Source organism: Equus asinus, chromosome 4 (assembly GCF_041296235.1).
Source record: "Equus asinus isolate D_3611 breed Donkey chromosome 4, EquAss-T2T_v2, whole genome shotgun sequence".
In the NCBI taxonomy this organism is placed as follows: domain Eukaryota; kingdom Metazoa; phylum Chordata; class Mammalia; order Perissodactyla; family Equidae; genus Equus; species Equus asinus.
The window spans coordinates 58,167,161-58,182,207 of NC_091793.1; the positions used below are offsets into that span (position 1 = coordinate 58,167,161).

The 15,047-nt window shown below is 36.9% G+C and overlaps 1 long non-coding RNA gene across 1 annotated transcript; it reads left to right on the forward strand.

Moving 5' to 3' along the window:
- The first annotated feature begins 863 nt into the window (after positions 1 to 863).
- Positions 864 to 14,733, forward strand: LOC139045178 (uncharacterized). Its single transcript, XR_011503067.1, has 3 exons — positions 864 to 1,074; positions 1,479 to 1,597; positions 12,274 to 14,733. It is a non-coding gene; the product is annotated as an uncharacterized lncRNA (long non-coding RNA).
- The last annotated feature ends 314 nt before the right edge of the window (positions 14,734 to 15,047 follow it).

Here is a 15,047-nt window from a genome sequence, read left to right on the forward strand (position 1 = left end):
CTTTACCTGGCTGCCTTGTTGGCATCTTTTTTGCCTCAGCTTAGTATTCCCTCCTCAAGGAGATCTTTCTTTCCTGACCCCGCCCTATGGACAAGGCTGAGAGCTGCTCTTTTTACTCCCACAGCACGCTGTGATTTCTCTACCACCACACTGAGTACTCTAGTATGAAGGTTTTTATGTGCCTCTTAACTCTTACCCAGCTTGAGCAAGGAGCAAAGCAGACATAGGCCTGGAACATCGCAGGAGCTCATTGTACAGGAGAAGGGGAAGTTTCCTTTCTTCCCAAGGGGTAATTTGGCTGTTCAAATATTTTATGGGCGTCTCAAACTCAGCTTGTGAAATATTGAAAGCTGTTTGGGGGGAATGGCAGGGAGCAGCAGTCTCAGTCCGTTCTGCCACCAGCGAGAAGGAATTCCATTTTTACAATGTTCCAGGCCCAGTGCGGCAGGGAGTGCCAAGTGACACTGTTCCCACCAGAAAAGCAGTTCCACAAATGCTTCGCTTTGCTCAGGGCTTTTGGTTTCACAAGAAGTGGGTCTTCATTATGGCTGTGTGGAGAACTTGGAGTATGTGAAACAGTATCAGTTCTGAAGATAATCTTCCAGTAGAACTCTACCAGAAAGCTATGGTGGCCAGCACTTACAGACCAGGAAGAATAATTTCCACAGTGTATGACACGTAATGGGGATCACTATGGGCAGTTCAATCTGGGGTTTTATATGGAGTGTTGATAATTTATATACCGACAAGAACAGCTGATAATTAGCGTAGAAGCCAATCCAAAATCCTGTGTGTTGAGGCTTAGCCAGGAGATTGCTTATATGGAAGGCAGCTCACCCTGTGTCGTGCCCTGATTATTTTCCAAATCCAAATGTCCCTTGTGCAGATGCGTTGGAGCTGCCACTTGACCCTGTCTCCATCATAAAAGAGCTTGTGAAACACACTGAAGGGATGGACCAGTGCTGTTGTGTTAGAGATACGTTGCATGGGCAGGAACGCAGTGATGAGGAAGGCCTGCCCCTACTGATCAGGTTCTGAAGGAAAGCTGGCCTCTCACATGGTCTACACTTCCTGGTAATCAGAGAACATGTGGTGTGTTGATCACGTCTGACTTTTTGGGTAAAATGGAGATGTGTGGGCCTTGTGCCTAGAAAATACAGCTGGTCTCAATACAGTGTAACACAATTCCCTCTTAACACAGACACCTTGCATTTGAATATGCAGATTTAATCTTAATAATAATAATAATAACAATTTTTGCAGTTTTTATTCCCTTCATCCATTAGTTCATTCATTTTTTTCAATATTTATTGGATATTTACTAAATACTGAAATAGCACATGGCAGTTAAGTGTATGTAGCAATCAGCATAGGCTGAGTGATGCTGCAGTACCAAATGGCCGCTACATGTTCCGTTCATTGTAAGTTCATGCCCATCATGGGTTGGCTGTGGCTCATCCAGGTTATCTGCGTTCCAGGACCAAGGCAGAAGGAGCAGCCTTTATCTGATACATGCTGGCTTCATGAGCTGTGATGGACAACATGATGGCCCTCAAATCTCTGTTCAGAAGCACTCACTCGCACATCATTGGTCAAAGTAAGTCACAACGCCCCCTGGTGTCAGTGGAGTGAGATTACAGTCCTTCTGTAATCCCCTCTCCCTGGTAGTAGAAGCAGGAATATTTTGAACAAATGATACAATTTACATCAGTGTAACCACCAGGAGACTCTGGATAAAGAGTTCCCAGTGACAGGATGATTGGTTTTGATGAATGGTTTGGCTCGTTTCACAGCAGGGAGACTTCACAGAATGTGAAGAACTTAAATGGATCTGGCAAAGTTCAGTTTTATTAAGATCATCGCCCTGATATTTTTCTGCCAAAACAGTAGTTTTTCTCTTGCTTTGACCCCTCGCAGCACTGATTTCCAAGGTTCTCCCAGACTGGGTTTGTAGAAGCACAAATGTTTCAAGTTCCTTGCGCACAGCAACCTTTGGGAAGCTGGAAACTTTCGAAAGAAAAGTTTTTCCTGGAATTTGCGAGTCAAATGCTGAGTTTGCCACTCTACTGGCATTATATCTTTTGACTTCATTTATGCAAACGTTTCATGCTTGCAAGGGTTTCGCTCCTAAAGGAAGTAAAGTCTTGAATTCTTACACTGCCAAATTTAATTAAAGTTGCTCATTGCTGATATCCAGCTTAAAACTGGCAAACTTTATTAGTCATTCTATAGAAAAAGTGATGACAGCACACTTTTTTTATAGCACGAATGGGATTTTTTTTAAACTTTATGCAAAACAAAGTAGCCAGTATAATTAGACAGTAATTTGTAACTTCCAACGTAAACATTTTAGGAGCAGTAGTATCAAAAGTGAGTGCTAATTAGAGAGCTGTTAGAGAATATGCGTAAGTGGTAACAGATTGACAAGCTATACCAAACAGCAGGCTATTTATAACTCCATGCTGTTTTTAAATTCTATTTTGTTTAATAGTCTTTGGACAACTCATAAGAGGGGAGAGTTTCACAACTTGATTTGCGGTTTAATTTCTGTAAATACAGCTAAACCTTGCAGATGTGACTGCAGAGCAGCTAGCCGTGATAATTAAAAAGTATTAGTAATTGGATGCCTTTCTGACTAAGTTGTTTGAGATTCTAGTATCTTTTGTGTTCCATCTCCCCAAAGAAAGGATACATAGAAGCATTACTTAATTATGTCTGTAACAATAAAGCGCACTTTGATCAGCAACCTTTCAGGAGCATTTGCCTTGTAGTCATTTATTCAAACAACAAAAAGTCAAGAAATATTTATGAGAAAGGGTAGGGGATTGAGGCACAGACACTCACTTGGGCTGCTGTTGACCCTGTGGACACTTGACCTCTAGTTTCATTAGCAAGGAAATTGTTTAAACATTGACAAGAGGCTGAGATGTGATTTCCTGTCAAGTTTATGCCTTCTTCTGGATTTCTTAGCAAGTAATAAGAAAGAAATTTAGTTCTTGATGGGAAAGGAGACATATCACAATGCGTAAGACTTAGTCTCTTCTCCCACGGTCATGTTCCATGAAAGTAAGTGTCAGAATTAAAGAGATGTGAACGGGAAGGGAGAATGTCTTGTATGACTATTGCTTTTTTAAAAAAATAGTTAAAATTCACATAACCATTTTAACCAATCAACACTTTAATGATTTTTAAGTATAAAGTTCAATGCTTTTTAAAACACTCACAATGTTGTGATACCATCCCAACTATCTAATTCTACAATATTTTCATCACTCCAATAAGAAACCACAGACCCATTAAGCAGTCCTTCCTCATTTCTCTCTCCCTCGTACCCTGGCGAACACTGCTCTTCATTCTGTTTCTGTGAATTTGCCCATTCTAGGTCTTTCAAATATATGGAATCATAAATATGTGGCTTTTTATATCTGGCTTCTTTCACCTAGTATAATGTTTTCAAGGTTCATTCATGATGTAATATGCATCAAAATTTAATTCCATGTTATGGCTGAATAATATTCCATTGTATAAGTATACCACATTTTGTTTATCCATTCATCAATCAGTGGACATTTGGGTTGCTTCCACTTCTTCCTTATAATATGAATAATGTTAACATGAACTTGGTGTACAAGTTATTGTGTAAACATACGCTTTCAGTTCTCTTGGGTATATATCTAAGAGTGAAATTGTTGAGCCCAGTGGTAACTCTAAATTCAACTTTGTGAGAAATTGACAAACCGTTTCCCACAGTAGCTGCACCATTCTACATTCCCCTTATCAGTGTATGAGGATTCTTGTTTCTCCACATTCACACCAACAATTATTATTTTCTGCTTTTTTTTTGGATTAGAGTTATCCTACTGGATGTGAAGTAGTAGCTCATTGTGGTTTTGATTTGCAATTCCTTAACGACTAACGACGTTAAATTAGGTATCTTTTCAGGTGTTTATCAGCCGTTTGTATATCTTTTTTACAGAAATGTATATTTAAGTTCATTGCCCATTTAATTTATTTATTATTTAAAAAAATTATTTTATTGAGGTCATATTCTCTTATGACATTGTGTATATTTCAGGTGTACATTATTGTATTTCAGTTTCTGCATAGATTGCCCTGTTGCATCACCGAGAGTCCAGTTTTTATCCATCACCATGTATATTTGTCCCTTTACCCCTTTTCACCCTCCCTCTACTCCCTTGTCCTCTGGTAACTGCTATTCTGTTCTCCTTATCTATGTGTTCGCTTGTTGATCTTCCACATATGAATGAAATCATACAGTATTTGTCTTTCTCTGGCTGACATTTTACTTAGCATAATACCCTCAAGGTTCATCCATGTTGTTGCGAATGAGATGATGTTGTCCCTTTTTATGGCTGCATAGGATTCCATCATATATATATACACCACATCTTCTTTATCCATGCATCCATTGATGGGCACTTGAGTTGCTTCCACATCTTGGCTATTGTGAATAATGCTGCAGTGAACATAGTGGTGCATATATCTTTTTGGATTATTGATTTCATGTTCTTTGGATAAATACCCCCAGTAGTGAGTAGCTGAATCATATGTATTTTTGAGAAAATTCCATACTGTTTTCCATAGCACCTGCACCAGTTTACATTCCCACCAGCATTGTACAAGGGTTGCCTTTTCTCCATGTCATCTCCAGCACTTGTCTTTTCTTGTCTTGTTAATTATAGCCATTCTGATGGGTGTGAGATATCTCATTGTAGTTTTGATTTGCATTTCCCTAGCAATTAGTGATGTTGAACATCTTTTCATGTGCCTGTTGGCCCTCTGTATATGTTCTTTGGAAAAATGTCTGCTCATATCCTCTGCCCATTTTTTTTGATCAGGTTGTTCACCGTTTTGTTGTTGAGTTGCACGGGTTCTTTATATATTTTGGAAATCAACCCCCTTTGTCAGATATATGATTTGCAAATATATTCTCAGAGTTGGTGGATTGTTTTCTCATTTTGTTGATGGTTTTCTTTGCCTTGCAGAAGCTTTTTAGTCTGATGTAGTCTCATTTATTTATTTTTCCTCTTGGTTCCCTTGCCTGAGTAGATATGGTATTCAGAAAGTTGCTGTTAAGACTAATGTCAGAGAGTGCATTGCCTATATTTTCATCTAGAAGTTTTATGGTTTCAGGTCTTACATTCAAGTCTTTAATCCATTTTGAGTTAATTTTTGTGTATGGTGTAAGATAACAGCCTACTTTCATTTTTTTGCATGTGGCTCTCCAGTTTTCCCAACACGATTTATTGAAGAGACTTTCCTTTCTCCATTGTATGTTCTTTGTCTCCCTTGTGGAAGACTACCTGTCCACAGATGTGTGGAATTATTTCTGGACTCTTGATTATGTTCCATTGATCTGTGTGTCTGTTTTTGTGCCAGTACCATACTGTTTTGATGACTATAACTTTGTAGGATATTTTGAATTCAAGGAGTGTGATACCTCCACATTTGTTCATTTTTCCTCAGGATTGTTTTGTATATTCAGAGTCTTTTGTTGTTCCATGTATATTTCAGGATTCTTTGTTCTATTTCTGTGTAGAATGTCATTGGGATTCTGATTGGGATTGCATCGAATCTGTAGATTGCTTTAGATAATATGAGCATTTTAACTACATTTATTCTAATCCAGGAGCATGGAATGTCTTTCAATTTCTTTATGTCTTCTTCAATTTCTTTCAATAATGTCTTATAGTTTTCAGTGTATAGGTCTTTCACCTCCTTGGTTAAATTTATTCCTAGGTATTTCATTTTTTTTTTGTTACAGTTGTAAATGGGATTGTATTCTTGATTTCTCTTTCTGCTAGTTTGTTGTTAGCGTATAGAAATGCAACTGATTTTTGTATGTTTATTTTGTACTCTTCAAATGTACTGTATTCATTGATTATTTCTAACAGATTTTTGTGGATTCTTTAGGGTTTTCTATGTATAGAATCATGTCATCTGCAAATAGTGACAGTTTTACTTCTTCCTTTCCAATTTGAATCCCTTTTATTGCTTTTTCTTGCCTAATTGCTCTGGCTAAAACTTCCAGCACCATATTGATTAAAAGTGGTGAGAATGGCAATCCTTGTCCTGTTCCTATTCTCAGAGGAACAACTTTCCACTTTTTCACCATTGAGTATGATATTCGCTGTGGGTTTGTCATATATGACCTTTAATATGTTGAGGTACTTTCCTACTATACCCATTTTATTCAGAGTTTTTAATCATAAATGGATATTAATCTTGTCAAATCCTTTCTCTGCATCTGTTGAAATGATCATGTGATTTTTATTCTTCATTTTGTTAATGAATTTTGTTAATAATGAATTTTGTTAATTAATCATTGATTGACTTGTGGATGTTGAACCATCCTTGCATCCCTGGAATAAATTCCACTTGATTGTAGTGTATAATCATTTTAATGTATAGTTTTATCTGATTTGCTAATGTTTTGTTGAGGATTTCTGCATCATTGTTCATCAGTGGTATCAGCCTGTAATTTTCCTTTTTTGTGTTGTTCTTGTCTGGTTTGGTACCAGGGTAATGTTGACCTCATAAAAGGAGTTAGGAAGCATTCTGTCCGCTTCTCTATTTTGGAATAGTTTAAGAAGGATAGGTATTAAATCTTTGAATGTTAGAATTTACTGGGGAGGCCATCTGGTCCTGAACTTTTGTTTTTTGGGAGGTTTTTGATTACTGTTTCAATCTTGTTATTTGTGCTTGATCTATTCAGGTTCTCTATTTATTCTTGATTAATTTTTGGGAGGTTGTATGATTCTAAGAATTTATCCATTTCTTCTAGACTATCCAATTGCTTGGTGGATAGCTTTTCAAAGTATTCTTTTATAATCTTTTTTATTTCTGTGGTGTCCATTGTAATTTCTCTTACTTTGTTTTTCATTCTATTTATTTGAATTTTCTCTTTTTTTCTTAGTGAATCTTGCCAAGAGTTTGTCATTTTTATTATCTTCTCAAAGAATCAGCTCTTAGTTTCATTGATCTTTCTATTGTGTTTCAGTCTCTATTTCATTTATCTCTGCTCTGATTTTTATTGTTCCCTTTCTTCTACTGACATTTGGCTTTGTTTGCTCTTCTTTTTCTAGTTATTTTAGGTATAGTGTAAGATTGTTTGTTTGAAATTGTTCTTGTTTTTTGAGGTAGTTCTGTATTGCTGTAAATTTCCCTCTTAGTACTGCTTTGGATGCATCCCATAAGTTTTGGTATTTTGTATTTCCATTTTCATTTGTCTCTAGGTATTTTTTGATTTCTTCATTGATCCAATAGTTCAGAAGCATGTTAGTTAGTCTCCACATATTTATGACTTTCCCAGTTTTTTTCTTGTAGTTGATTTCTAGTTTCATACCATCATGGATGGAAAAGATGGTTGATGTGATTTCAATCTTCTTAAATTTTTTTAGTTGTGCTTTGTTTTCCAACACATGGTCTATCTTTAAGAATGTTGACTGAGCACTTGAGAAGAATGTATATTCTACTGCTTTTGGATGGAAAGTTCTATATATATCTACTAAGTCTATCTGCTCTAGTGCTTCATTTAGGGCCACTCTTTCCTTGTTGACTTTCTATCTGGATGATCTATTCATTGATGTAAGTGGGGTGTTAAGGTGCCCTACTATTATTGTGTTGCGGTCAATTTCTCCCTTTAAGACTGTTAATGGTTGGTTCATATACTTTCCTGCTCCTGTGTTAGGTGCATATATATTAATGTTATGTCTTCTTAGTGGAATGTCCCTTTTGTCATTATCTAATACCCATCTTTGTATCTAGTTATCTTTCTGATCTTGAAGTCTGTTTTGTCTGAAACAGGTATCACTACATCCACTTCCTTTTGGTTGCCATTTTCTTGGAGTATCATCCTCCATCCCTTCACTCTGAGCCTACATTTGTCTTTAGAGCTGACATGTGTTTCCTGGAGGCAGAATATTGTTGGGTCTTGTTTTTTAATCCATCCAGCCACCCTGTGTCTTTTGATTGATTAATTTAATCCATTTACATTTAGAGTGATTCTTGATATGTGAGGGTTTAATACTGCTATTTTATCTTTTGTTTTCTGGTTGATCTATGTTTCCATTGTTTTCCTTCCCTGGTGTTTCTGTCTGTCATTTCAGTTAGGTGGCTTTGTGTGATTGTTTTCTCAGTTTCCTCTTTATTTATGATAGGTGACTCTGCTCTGATTTTTTGTTTCGCGGTTACCATGGAGTTTGTATAAAAGATCTCATAGATGAGATAGTTCTTTTTCTGATAGCCTCTTATCTCCATCAGCCTAAGCAGCTTTCATCTCTTTCCTCTTCACCTTCTATGTGTTTGTTGTCACAAATCATTCTTTTTCGTGTTGTGAGTTTGTGGCAAAGTTGAAGTGGTTATATTTATTTTTGACACTTTGTTTCCCTTTGTCATTTAGAACCTATAACCTTTGTTGTTTACTAAGCTATTCTGATATAGAGCAGTAATTTTCTGATTTTGCCTGTCCATTTATCTCTTTGCTCAAAGTTTTGTAAACTTTTGTTTTCTTGCTTTAGGTAGGAGGGCTCCTTTCAACACTTCTTGTAAGGCAGGCCTAGTGGTAGTGAACTCCCTCAGCTTTGGTTTCTCTGGGAAAGGTTTTATTTCTCCATCATTTCTGAAGGACAGTTTCACTGGATTGCTGTCAATTTTTCTGGATAGAGTTTTCTTGGCTGGATAGAGTTTCCAATTCCTGGATAGAGTATTCTTGGCTGATAGTTTTTGTCCTTCAGTATTTTGAATATGTCACTCCACTCTCTCCTAGCCTTTATGGTTTCTGCTGAGAAGTCTACCGAAAGCCTTATGGAGTTTCCTTTGTAGATTCTTTTCTTCCATCTTGCTACCCTTAATATTTTTTCTTTGTCCTTGACTTTTGACAGTTTTGATATTACATGCCTTGGAGAAGGTCTTTTTGCGTTGAGGTAATTAGGAGTTCTATTAGCTTCTTATACTGCTATGTCTAGTTTCTTCTCCAGGTTTTGGAAGTTCTCAGCTCTTATTTCTTTGAACAAGCTCTCTGCTCTTTGCTCCCTCTCTTCTCTTTGTGGAATACCTATAATCCTTGTATTACTTTTCCTAATTGAGTTGGATATTTTTTGAAGAATTTCTTAAATTTTTTAGGTCTTAGTTCTCTCTCCTCCCCCACTTGAATCATTTCTAGGTTTCTTTCTATCTCTGAGCTCACTAATTCTCTCCTCTGTGTGGTCTGCTCTATTTTTAATACTTTCTACATTATTTTTAATCTCATTAATTGTGTTCCTCATCTCCAGAAATTGTTTGTTTTTTTTTCTTTTAGAGTTTCAGTCTCTTTGGTGACATACTCCTTCTGTTCATTAATTTTATTCCTGAGCTCATTGAACTATCTTTCTGGATTTTCTTGTAACTTATTGAGTTCCTTCATGACAGCTATTTTGAATTTGCTGTCAGATTGTAATCTTCTGTGACTTCATGTTTGATTTCTAGAGAGTTGTCATTCTCCTTCTGTTCTGCTGTGTTACTGTAGTTCCTCATGGTGTTTGATGAATTGATCCTCTGCTGGCACCTTTGTGGTAGTAAACACCTTTCTTATTTGGGTAAGGCTTTGGTTACATTTGTTCTGAGCTTCTTCTGGTTGTACCTGAGAGCCTGCACTTCCCACCCTCCACTGCCTCTACTAGAGGTATTGTCAGTACCCTCCTTGTGCTACTTGTGACTCTGACGTTGTTGGTGTCTTGCTGCTTCTGATGTTGCTGCAATCTCAGGTGATGCCACCGGGGTCACCAGGCATTGAGCACTTCTGCTTCCAGGATCACCTGGGTTTCATGTTCCTCTGCTGGCTCTCTGTGGGCTCTCTGCTGGCTTGGGTGCTGCTGCCCTGTGCACTGCCTGTGCTTCTGATCCTGGGTTGTCCGTGGGTGCTGTTTGTACTACTTCTAGGGGTGCTGGGTTCATGGGTGTTGCTGTTGCTGCTGGGATCCCAGGGATCCAGGGACTTGTTTGCAGCCCCTGCTGCTGGTGGAGCTGGTGTCAGGGATCCCAGCACTGGGGGCTGGGTCACTGGTTCTTCTGTGGTTCCTGAAGCCTCTGACACAGGTTCCACTTGCCACTGCTACAGTGTATTAGGGACTAAGCAGGTAGACATTTTGGTTACTGCTTTCTGTGCTGCCTCTGGTCTCTGGTGCTAGCTGTTCTGTTTTGAGAAGTCAGGTCAGGGGGCCCTGCTTCACCTGGGAAAATCTGAGTTTTGTATATATTCCTTAGTATTGGAAGACCTGGCCGCTCCTATGGGAGGCTGAGGGGACATGTTTTCTGGATCCACTGGAAGATGGGCAAGAGCAAGCCATGCCCACTTTCTCTGCCCCCACCACAGCTGCTCATAGTTGCATGGGCTGAATCTACTGAGATGTGGGCAGAGAGCAAGCTGCATCCATTTTCTCCACCCCTGCCACAACTGTTTGCAGGTGTGGGGTCAGGATCTGCTAGGAGATGGGCAGGGAGAAAGCCTTGCCTGCTTTTTTTCTCTTTGTTTTCTGCCCCCACTGTGGCCACTTGCAGGCATGTTCGCCAGTATAAGTCTCTTCACCCTGGATCTCTGCTGTTGGAGGACAGGGAGGGGAGCTCCTCCTCTAGTTCTACTGCCTCCTGCAGGTCCAGTCCATTTACTTTCAGATGTATACAAGTGTGGATCTCTTAGGTGTCCTGTTGTGCTATGTAGGGAACCTTCTGTTGGTCAATGGATGTCTGATTGGTTGTAACTTAGAGGAGAGAAACAAAGGGAACAACTCACTCTTCTGTGATGCTGACATCACTCTCATTGCCCATTGAAAAAGTAAGGTTGTTTTCCTCTTTGTTGTTGAATTGTAAGAGTTCTTTATCTACTTTGGATATTAATAACTTGTCAAATAAATGATTTGTAAATATTTTATTCAATTCTGTAGGTACTTTTTTCCCTATCTCGATGTTGTCCTTTGATGAACCAAAGTTTTAAATTTTGATGAAGTCTAATTTATCTATTTTTCTTTTGTTGCTTTTACTTTTGGTATCATATCTAAGAATCCATTGACCAATCCAAAGTCATGAAGATTTACTGCAATGTTTTATTCTAAGTTTTATAGCTTTAGCTCCTACATTTAGGTCTTTGATCTGTTTTGAGGTAATTTTTGCGTGTGGTATGTGGTAGGGGTACGACTTCATTCTTTTGCATGTGGATATCCTGTTGTGCCAGCACTATTTGTTGAATAGACTATTCTTTCCCCGTTGAATGGCTTTGGCAGTCTTTTGAAAATCACTTGGCCGGGGATATAAGGGTTTGTTTCTGGACTGCCAATTCTATCCTATTGACCCATATGTCTATCCTTAGGCCAGTACCACACTTTTTGATTACAGTAGCTTTGTAGTCAGTTCTGAAATTGGGAATGTGAGTCCTCCAACTTTGTTCTTCCTTTTCTAACATTATTTTGGCTATTCAGGATCACTGGCGATTCCATATGAATTTTAGGATCAGCTTGTCCGTTTTTGCAACAAGGTAGCTGAAATTTTGATACAGATGTCGTTGAATCTGTAGACGACCTTGGGTAATATTGCCATCCTAATATTAATTCTTCCAATCCATGGATTTCCTTTGTTTAAGATTCATCCTAATTCATTCACTGATGTCTTGTATTTTTCATTGTACAAGTTTTGCACCTCCTTGGTCAAATTTATTCCTAGTTTTTACTCTTTCAGATGCTATTGTAAATAGAATTGTTTTTTAATTCCAATTTTGGATTATTCATTGCTAGTGTATGGAAATGCAACTGAATTTTGTATATTGACTTTGTATTTTGCCACTTTTCTGTATTGTTATGGATTGACAAACTTGTTTATTAACTTTAATATTTTTTTGTGTGGTTTCTTTAGGATTTTCTATATATAAGATCATGTAATCTGTGGATAGAGAGAGTTTACTTCATTCTTTCCAATTTGGATACCTTTCCTTTCTTTTTCTTTCCTGCTTGCCTTGGCTAGAACTTCCAGTACAATGTTGAATAGAAGTGACGAGAGCAGACATCCTGTTCTTATTCCTGATTTTAAGTGAGAAATCTTTAAGTCTTTCACCATTAAGTATGATGTTAATTGTGGGTTTTGCATAGATACATTTTTCAGGATTGAAGAAGTTCACTTTTGTTTCTAGTTTGAATATTTTTATCATGAATAGTATTGGATTTTGTCAAATATTTGTCTGCATTGTTATGGACTAAAATATGTCCCCACCAAATTCCTATGTTGCAGCCCTAACCCATGATGTGACAGTATTTGGAGAAAGCCTTTAGGAGGTGATTGAAGTTAACTGAGGTCTTCAGGATGGGGCCCTGATCCAGTAGTGCTGACGTGTTTATAAGAAGAGGAAGCAACACGAAAAGTGTGCACACAGAGGTATAAGGCCATCTGAAGACACAGTGAGAAGGTGACCATCTGCCAGGCAGGAAAAAGGTCTCAGAGGAACCCAACTCCACTGGTACCTTGATCTTGAGCTTCCAGCCTCCAGAACTGTGAGGAAGTAAATTTCTGCTGTTTAAGCCCCCCAGTCTGTGGTACTCAGTTATGGCAGCCCGAGCAGATGAAGACATGCATCAGTTGTAATGATCATGTGGTTTTGTTCTTTCACCCTATTAATACAATATATTATATTGAGATTTTCATATTTTCAACTACCTTTGCTTTCCTGGGATAAATCTCACTTGCTCATTGTGTCTAACCTTTTAATATGCTGCTGGGTTTGGTTTGCTAGTATTTTGGGGGGATTTTTGTTTCTATATTTATAATGCATATTGCTCTGTAGTTTTATTTTCTTGTGATTTCTTTGTCTGTCTTTGATTTCAGGGTAATACTGGCTTCATGGAATGAGTTGGGAAATGTTTCCCAGTCTACTATTTTTTGGGAGGGTTTGTGAAGAATTTGTATTAATATTTCTTTAAGTGTTTGGTAGAATTCAGCAGTGCAGCTATCTGAAACAGGGCTTTGTGGAAAGTTTTCCTGATTACTAATTTAATCTCTTTATTTCTATAGGTCTCTTTAGATTTTGTATTTCTATTTGAGTACATTTGGATAGTTTGTATATTACTGGAAACTTGCCCTTTCTGTCTGTTGCCTACAGTTGTTCATCAAATTCTATTTTAATCCTTTTCATTTCTGTAGAGTCAGTCAGTTGTAATGTCCTCATTTTCACTCGATTTTAGCAATTTGAGTTTTCTCTCTTTTATTCTTTGTCAGTCTAGCTAAAGGTATATTAATTTTACTGTTCTTTGTGAATCAACTTTTGGTTTCGTTGGTTCTCTCTATTGTTTTTTAATTCTCTATTTTCACTTATCTCCATTATAATCCTTATTATTTCCTTCTTCTATTTGCTTTGAGTTTAGTTTTATCTTCTTTTTCTAGTTCTTTAAGGTAGAATGTTTGCTTATTTATTTGAGATTCTTTTGTCTTTAAATGTAGGCTTTTATAGTTATAAATGTTCCCCTGAGCACTGCTATTGCTGCATCCCCTAAATTTTGGTATGTTGTATTTTAATTGTCATTTGACTGAAAGTATTTTCCAATTTCCCTTGTGAGTTTTTCCGACTTTGTTGTTTAAGAGAATGTTGTTTAATTTCCACATATTTGTGAATTTTCCAGATTTCCTTCTGTTATTTATTTCTAATATTATTCCATTGTAGTTAGAGAAGATACTTTGTTTGATTTCAATCATTTTAAATTTCAGACTTTTTAAATAGGCTAACATATGGTCTATCCTGGAGAATATTCCATGTGCACTTGAGAAAAATGTGTGTTCTTCTATTTTTGCATGGAGTGTCTGTTGGATGTAGTTGGCATATATATTGTTCAAGTTGTCTATATGCTTGTGATCTTCTGTTTATTGTTCTGTCAATTATTAAAAGTAATGGGGAACTGATATCTTCAATTGTTATTGTTGAACTGTGTATTTCCCCTTTCAATTCTGCCACTTTCAGCTTCATGTATGTGGGGCTCTGTTGTTAGGTGCATATATGTTCATAATTGTTTCTTCCTGATGGTTGACCCTTTTATCATTATATAATGTCCTTCTTTTTCTCTTGTAACAAAGTTTTTGTCTTCTGATATTAATATAGACACTCAAGCTTTCTTAGTTTACTGTTTTTGTGAAATATCTTTTGGATCCTTTCACTTTCAAGTTACTTGTGTCTTTGGATCTAAAGTGAGTTTCTTGTAGATAGCATCTAATTGGATCATTTTTGTTTATTCATCCTGCCAATGTCTGCCTTTTAACTGGAGGATTTAATCTATTTACATGTAATGTAATTACTTATAAGAAAGACTTGCTTCTATTTTGCTATTTATTTTCTGTATGTTTCATATCTTTTTTTGGGGGGGGCCATCATTTCTTCTATTAATGCCTTTTCTGTTAGATAATTTTTAGTGTACCATTTTGATTCTCTTCTCTTAAGTTATTTTCTTAGTGGTTACCCTGGGAATTGCAGGTAACATTTGTAACAATTAATTTATAACACTCTTCTTCTAATTAATACCAACTTAGTTTCAATAATATGTAAAATTTTGCTATATAGCTTCATTCCCCTCTTTATGTTGTCACAAATTTCATCTTTATACATTTGTACATTATGTGCCCATGAACATGGATTTATAATTACTGTTTTATCTAGTTGTCTTTTAAATTATATAGAAAAAATAAGTTACAAATAAAACAAAAATTCATATTGACTTTTATAATTATCTGTATAATTGCCTTTATTAGTGTTCTTTATTTCTTCATGTATATTTCAGCGTATTCAGTTATTGTCTAATGTCCTTTTTTTCATCCTGAAGACTCCTTTTAGCATTTTTTATAGGATAGATCTGCTACATACAAACTCTCTGTTTTTGTTTACTGGAAAGTCTTAATTTCTTCTTTGTTTTTGAATGATAGTTTTGCCAGATATAGAATTTTTGACTGACAGTCTTTCTTTCAGCACTTTGAATGTGTCATCCTACTGCCTTCTGGCCTTTATGGTTTCTGATGAGAAAGCGGCA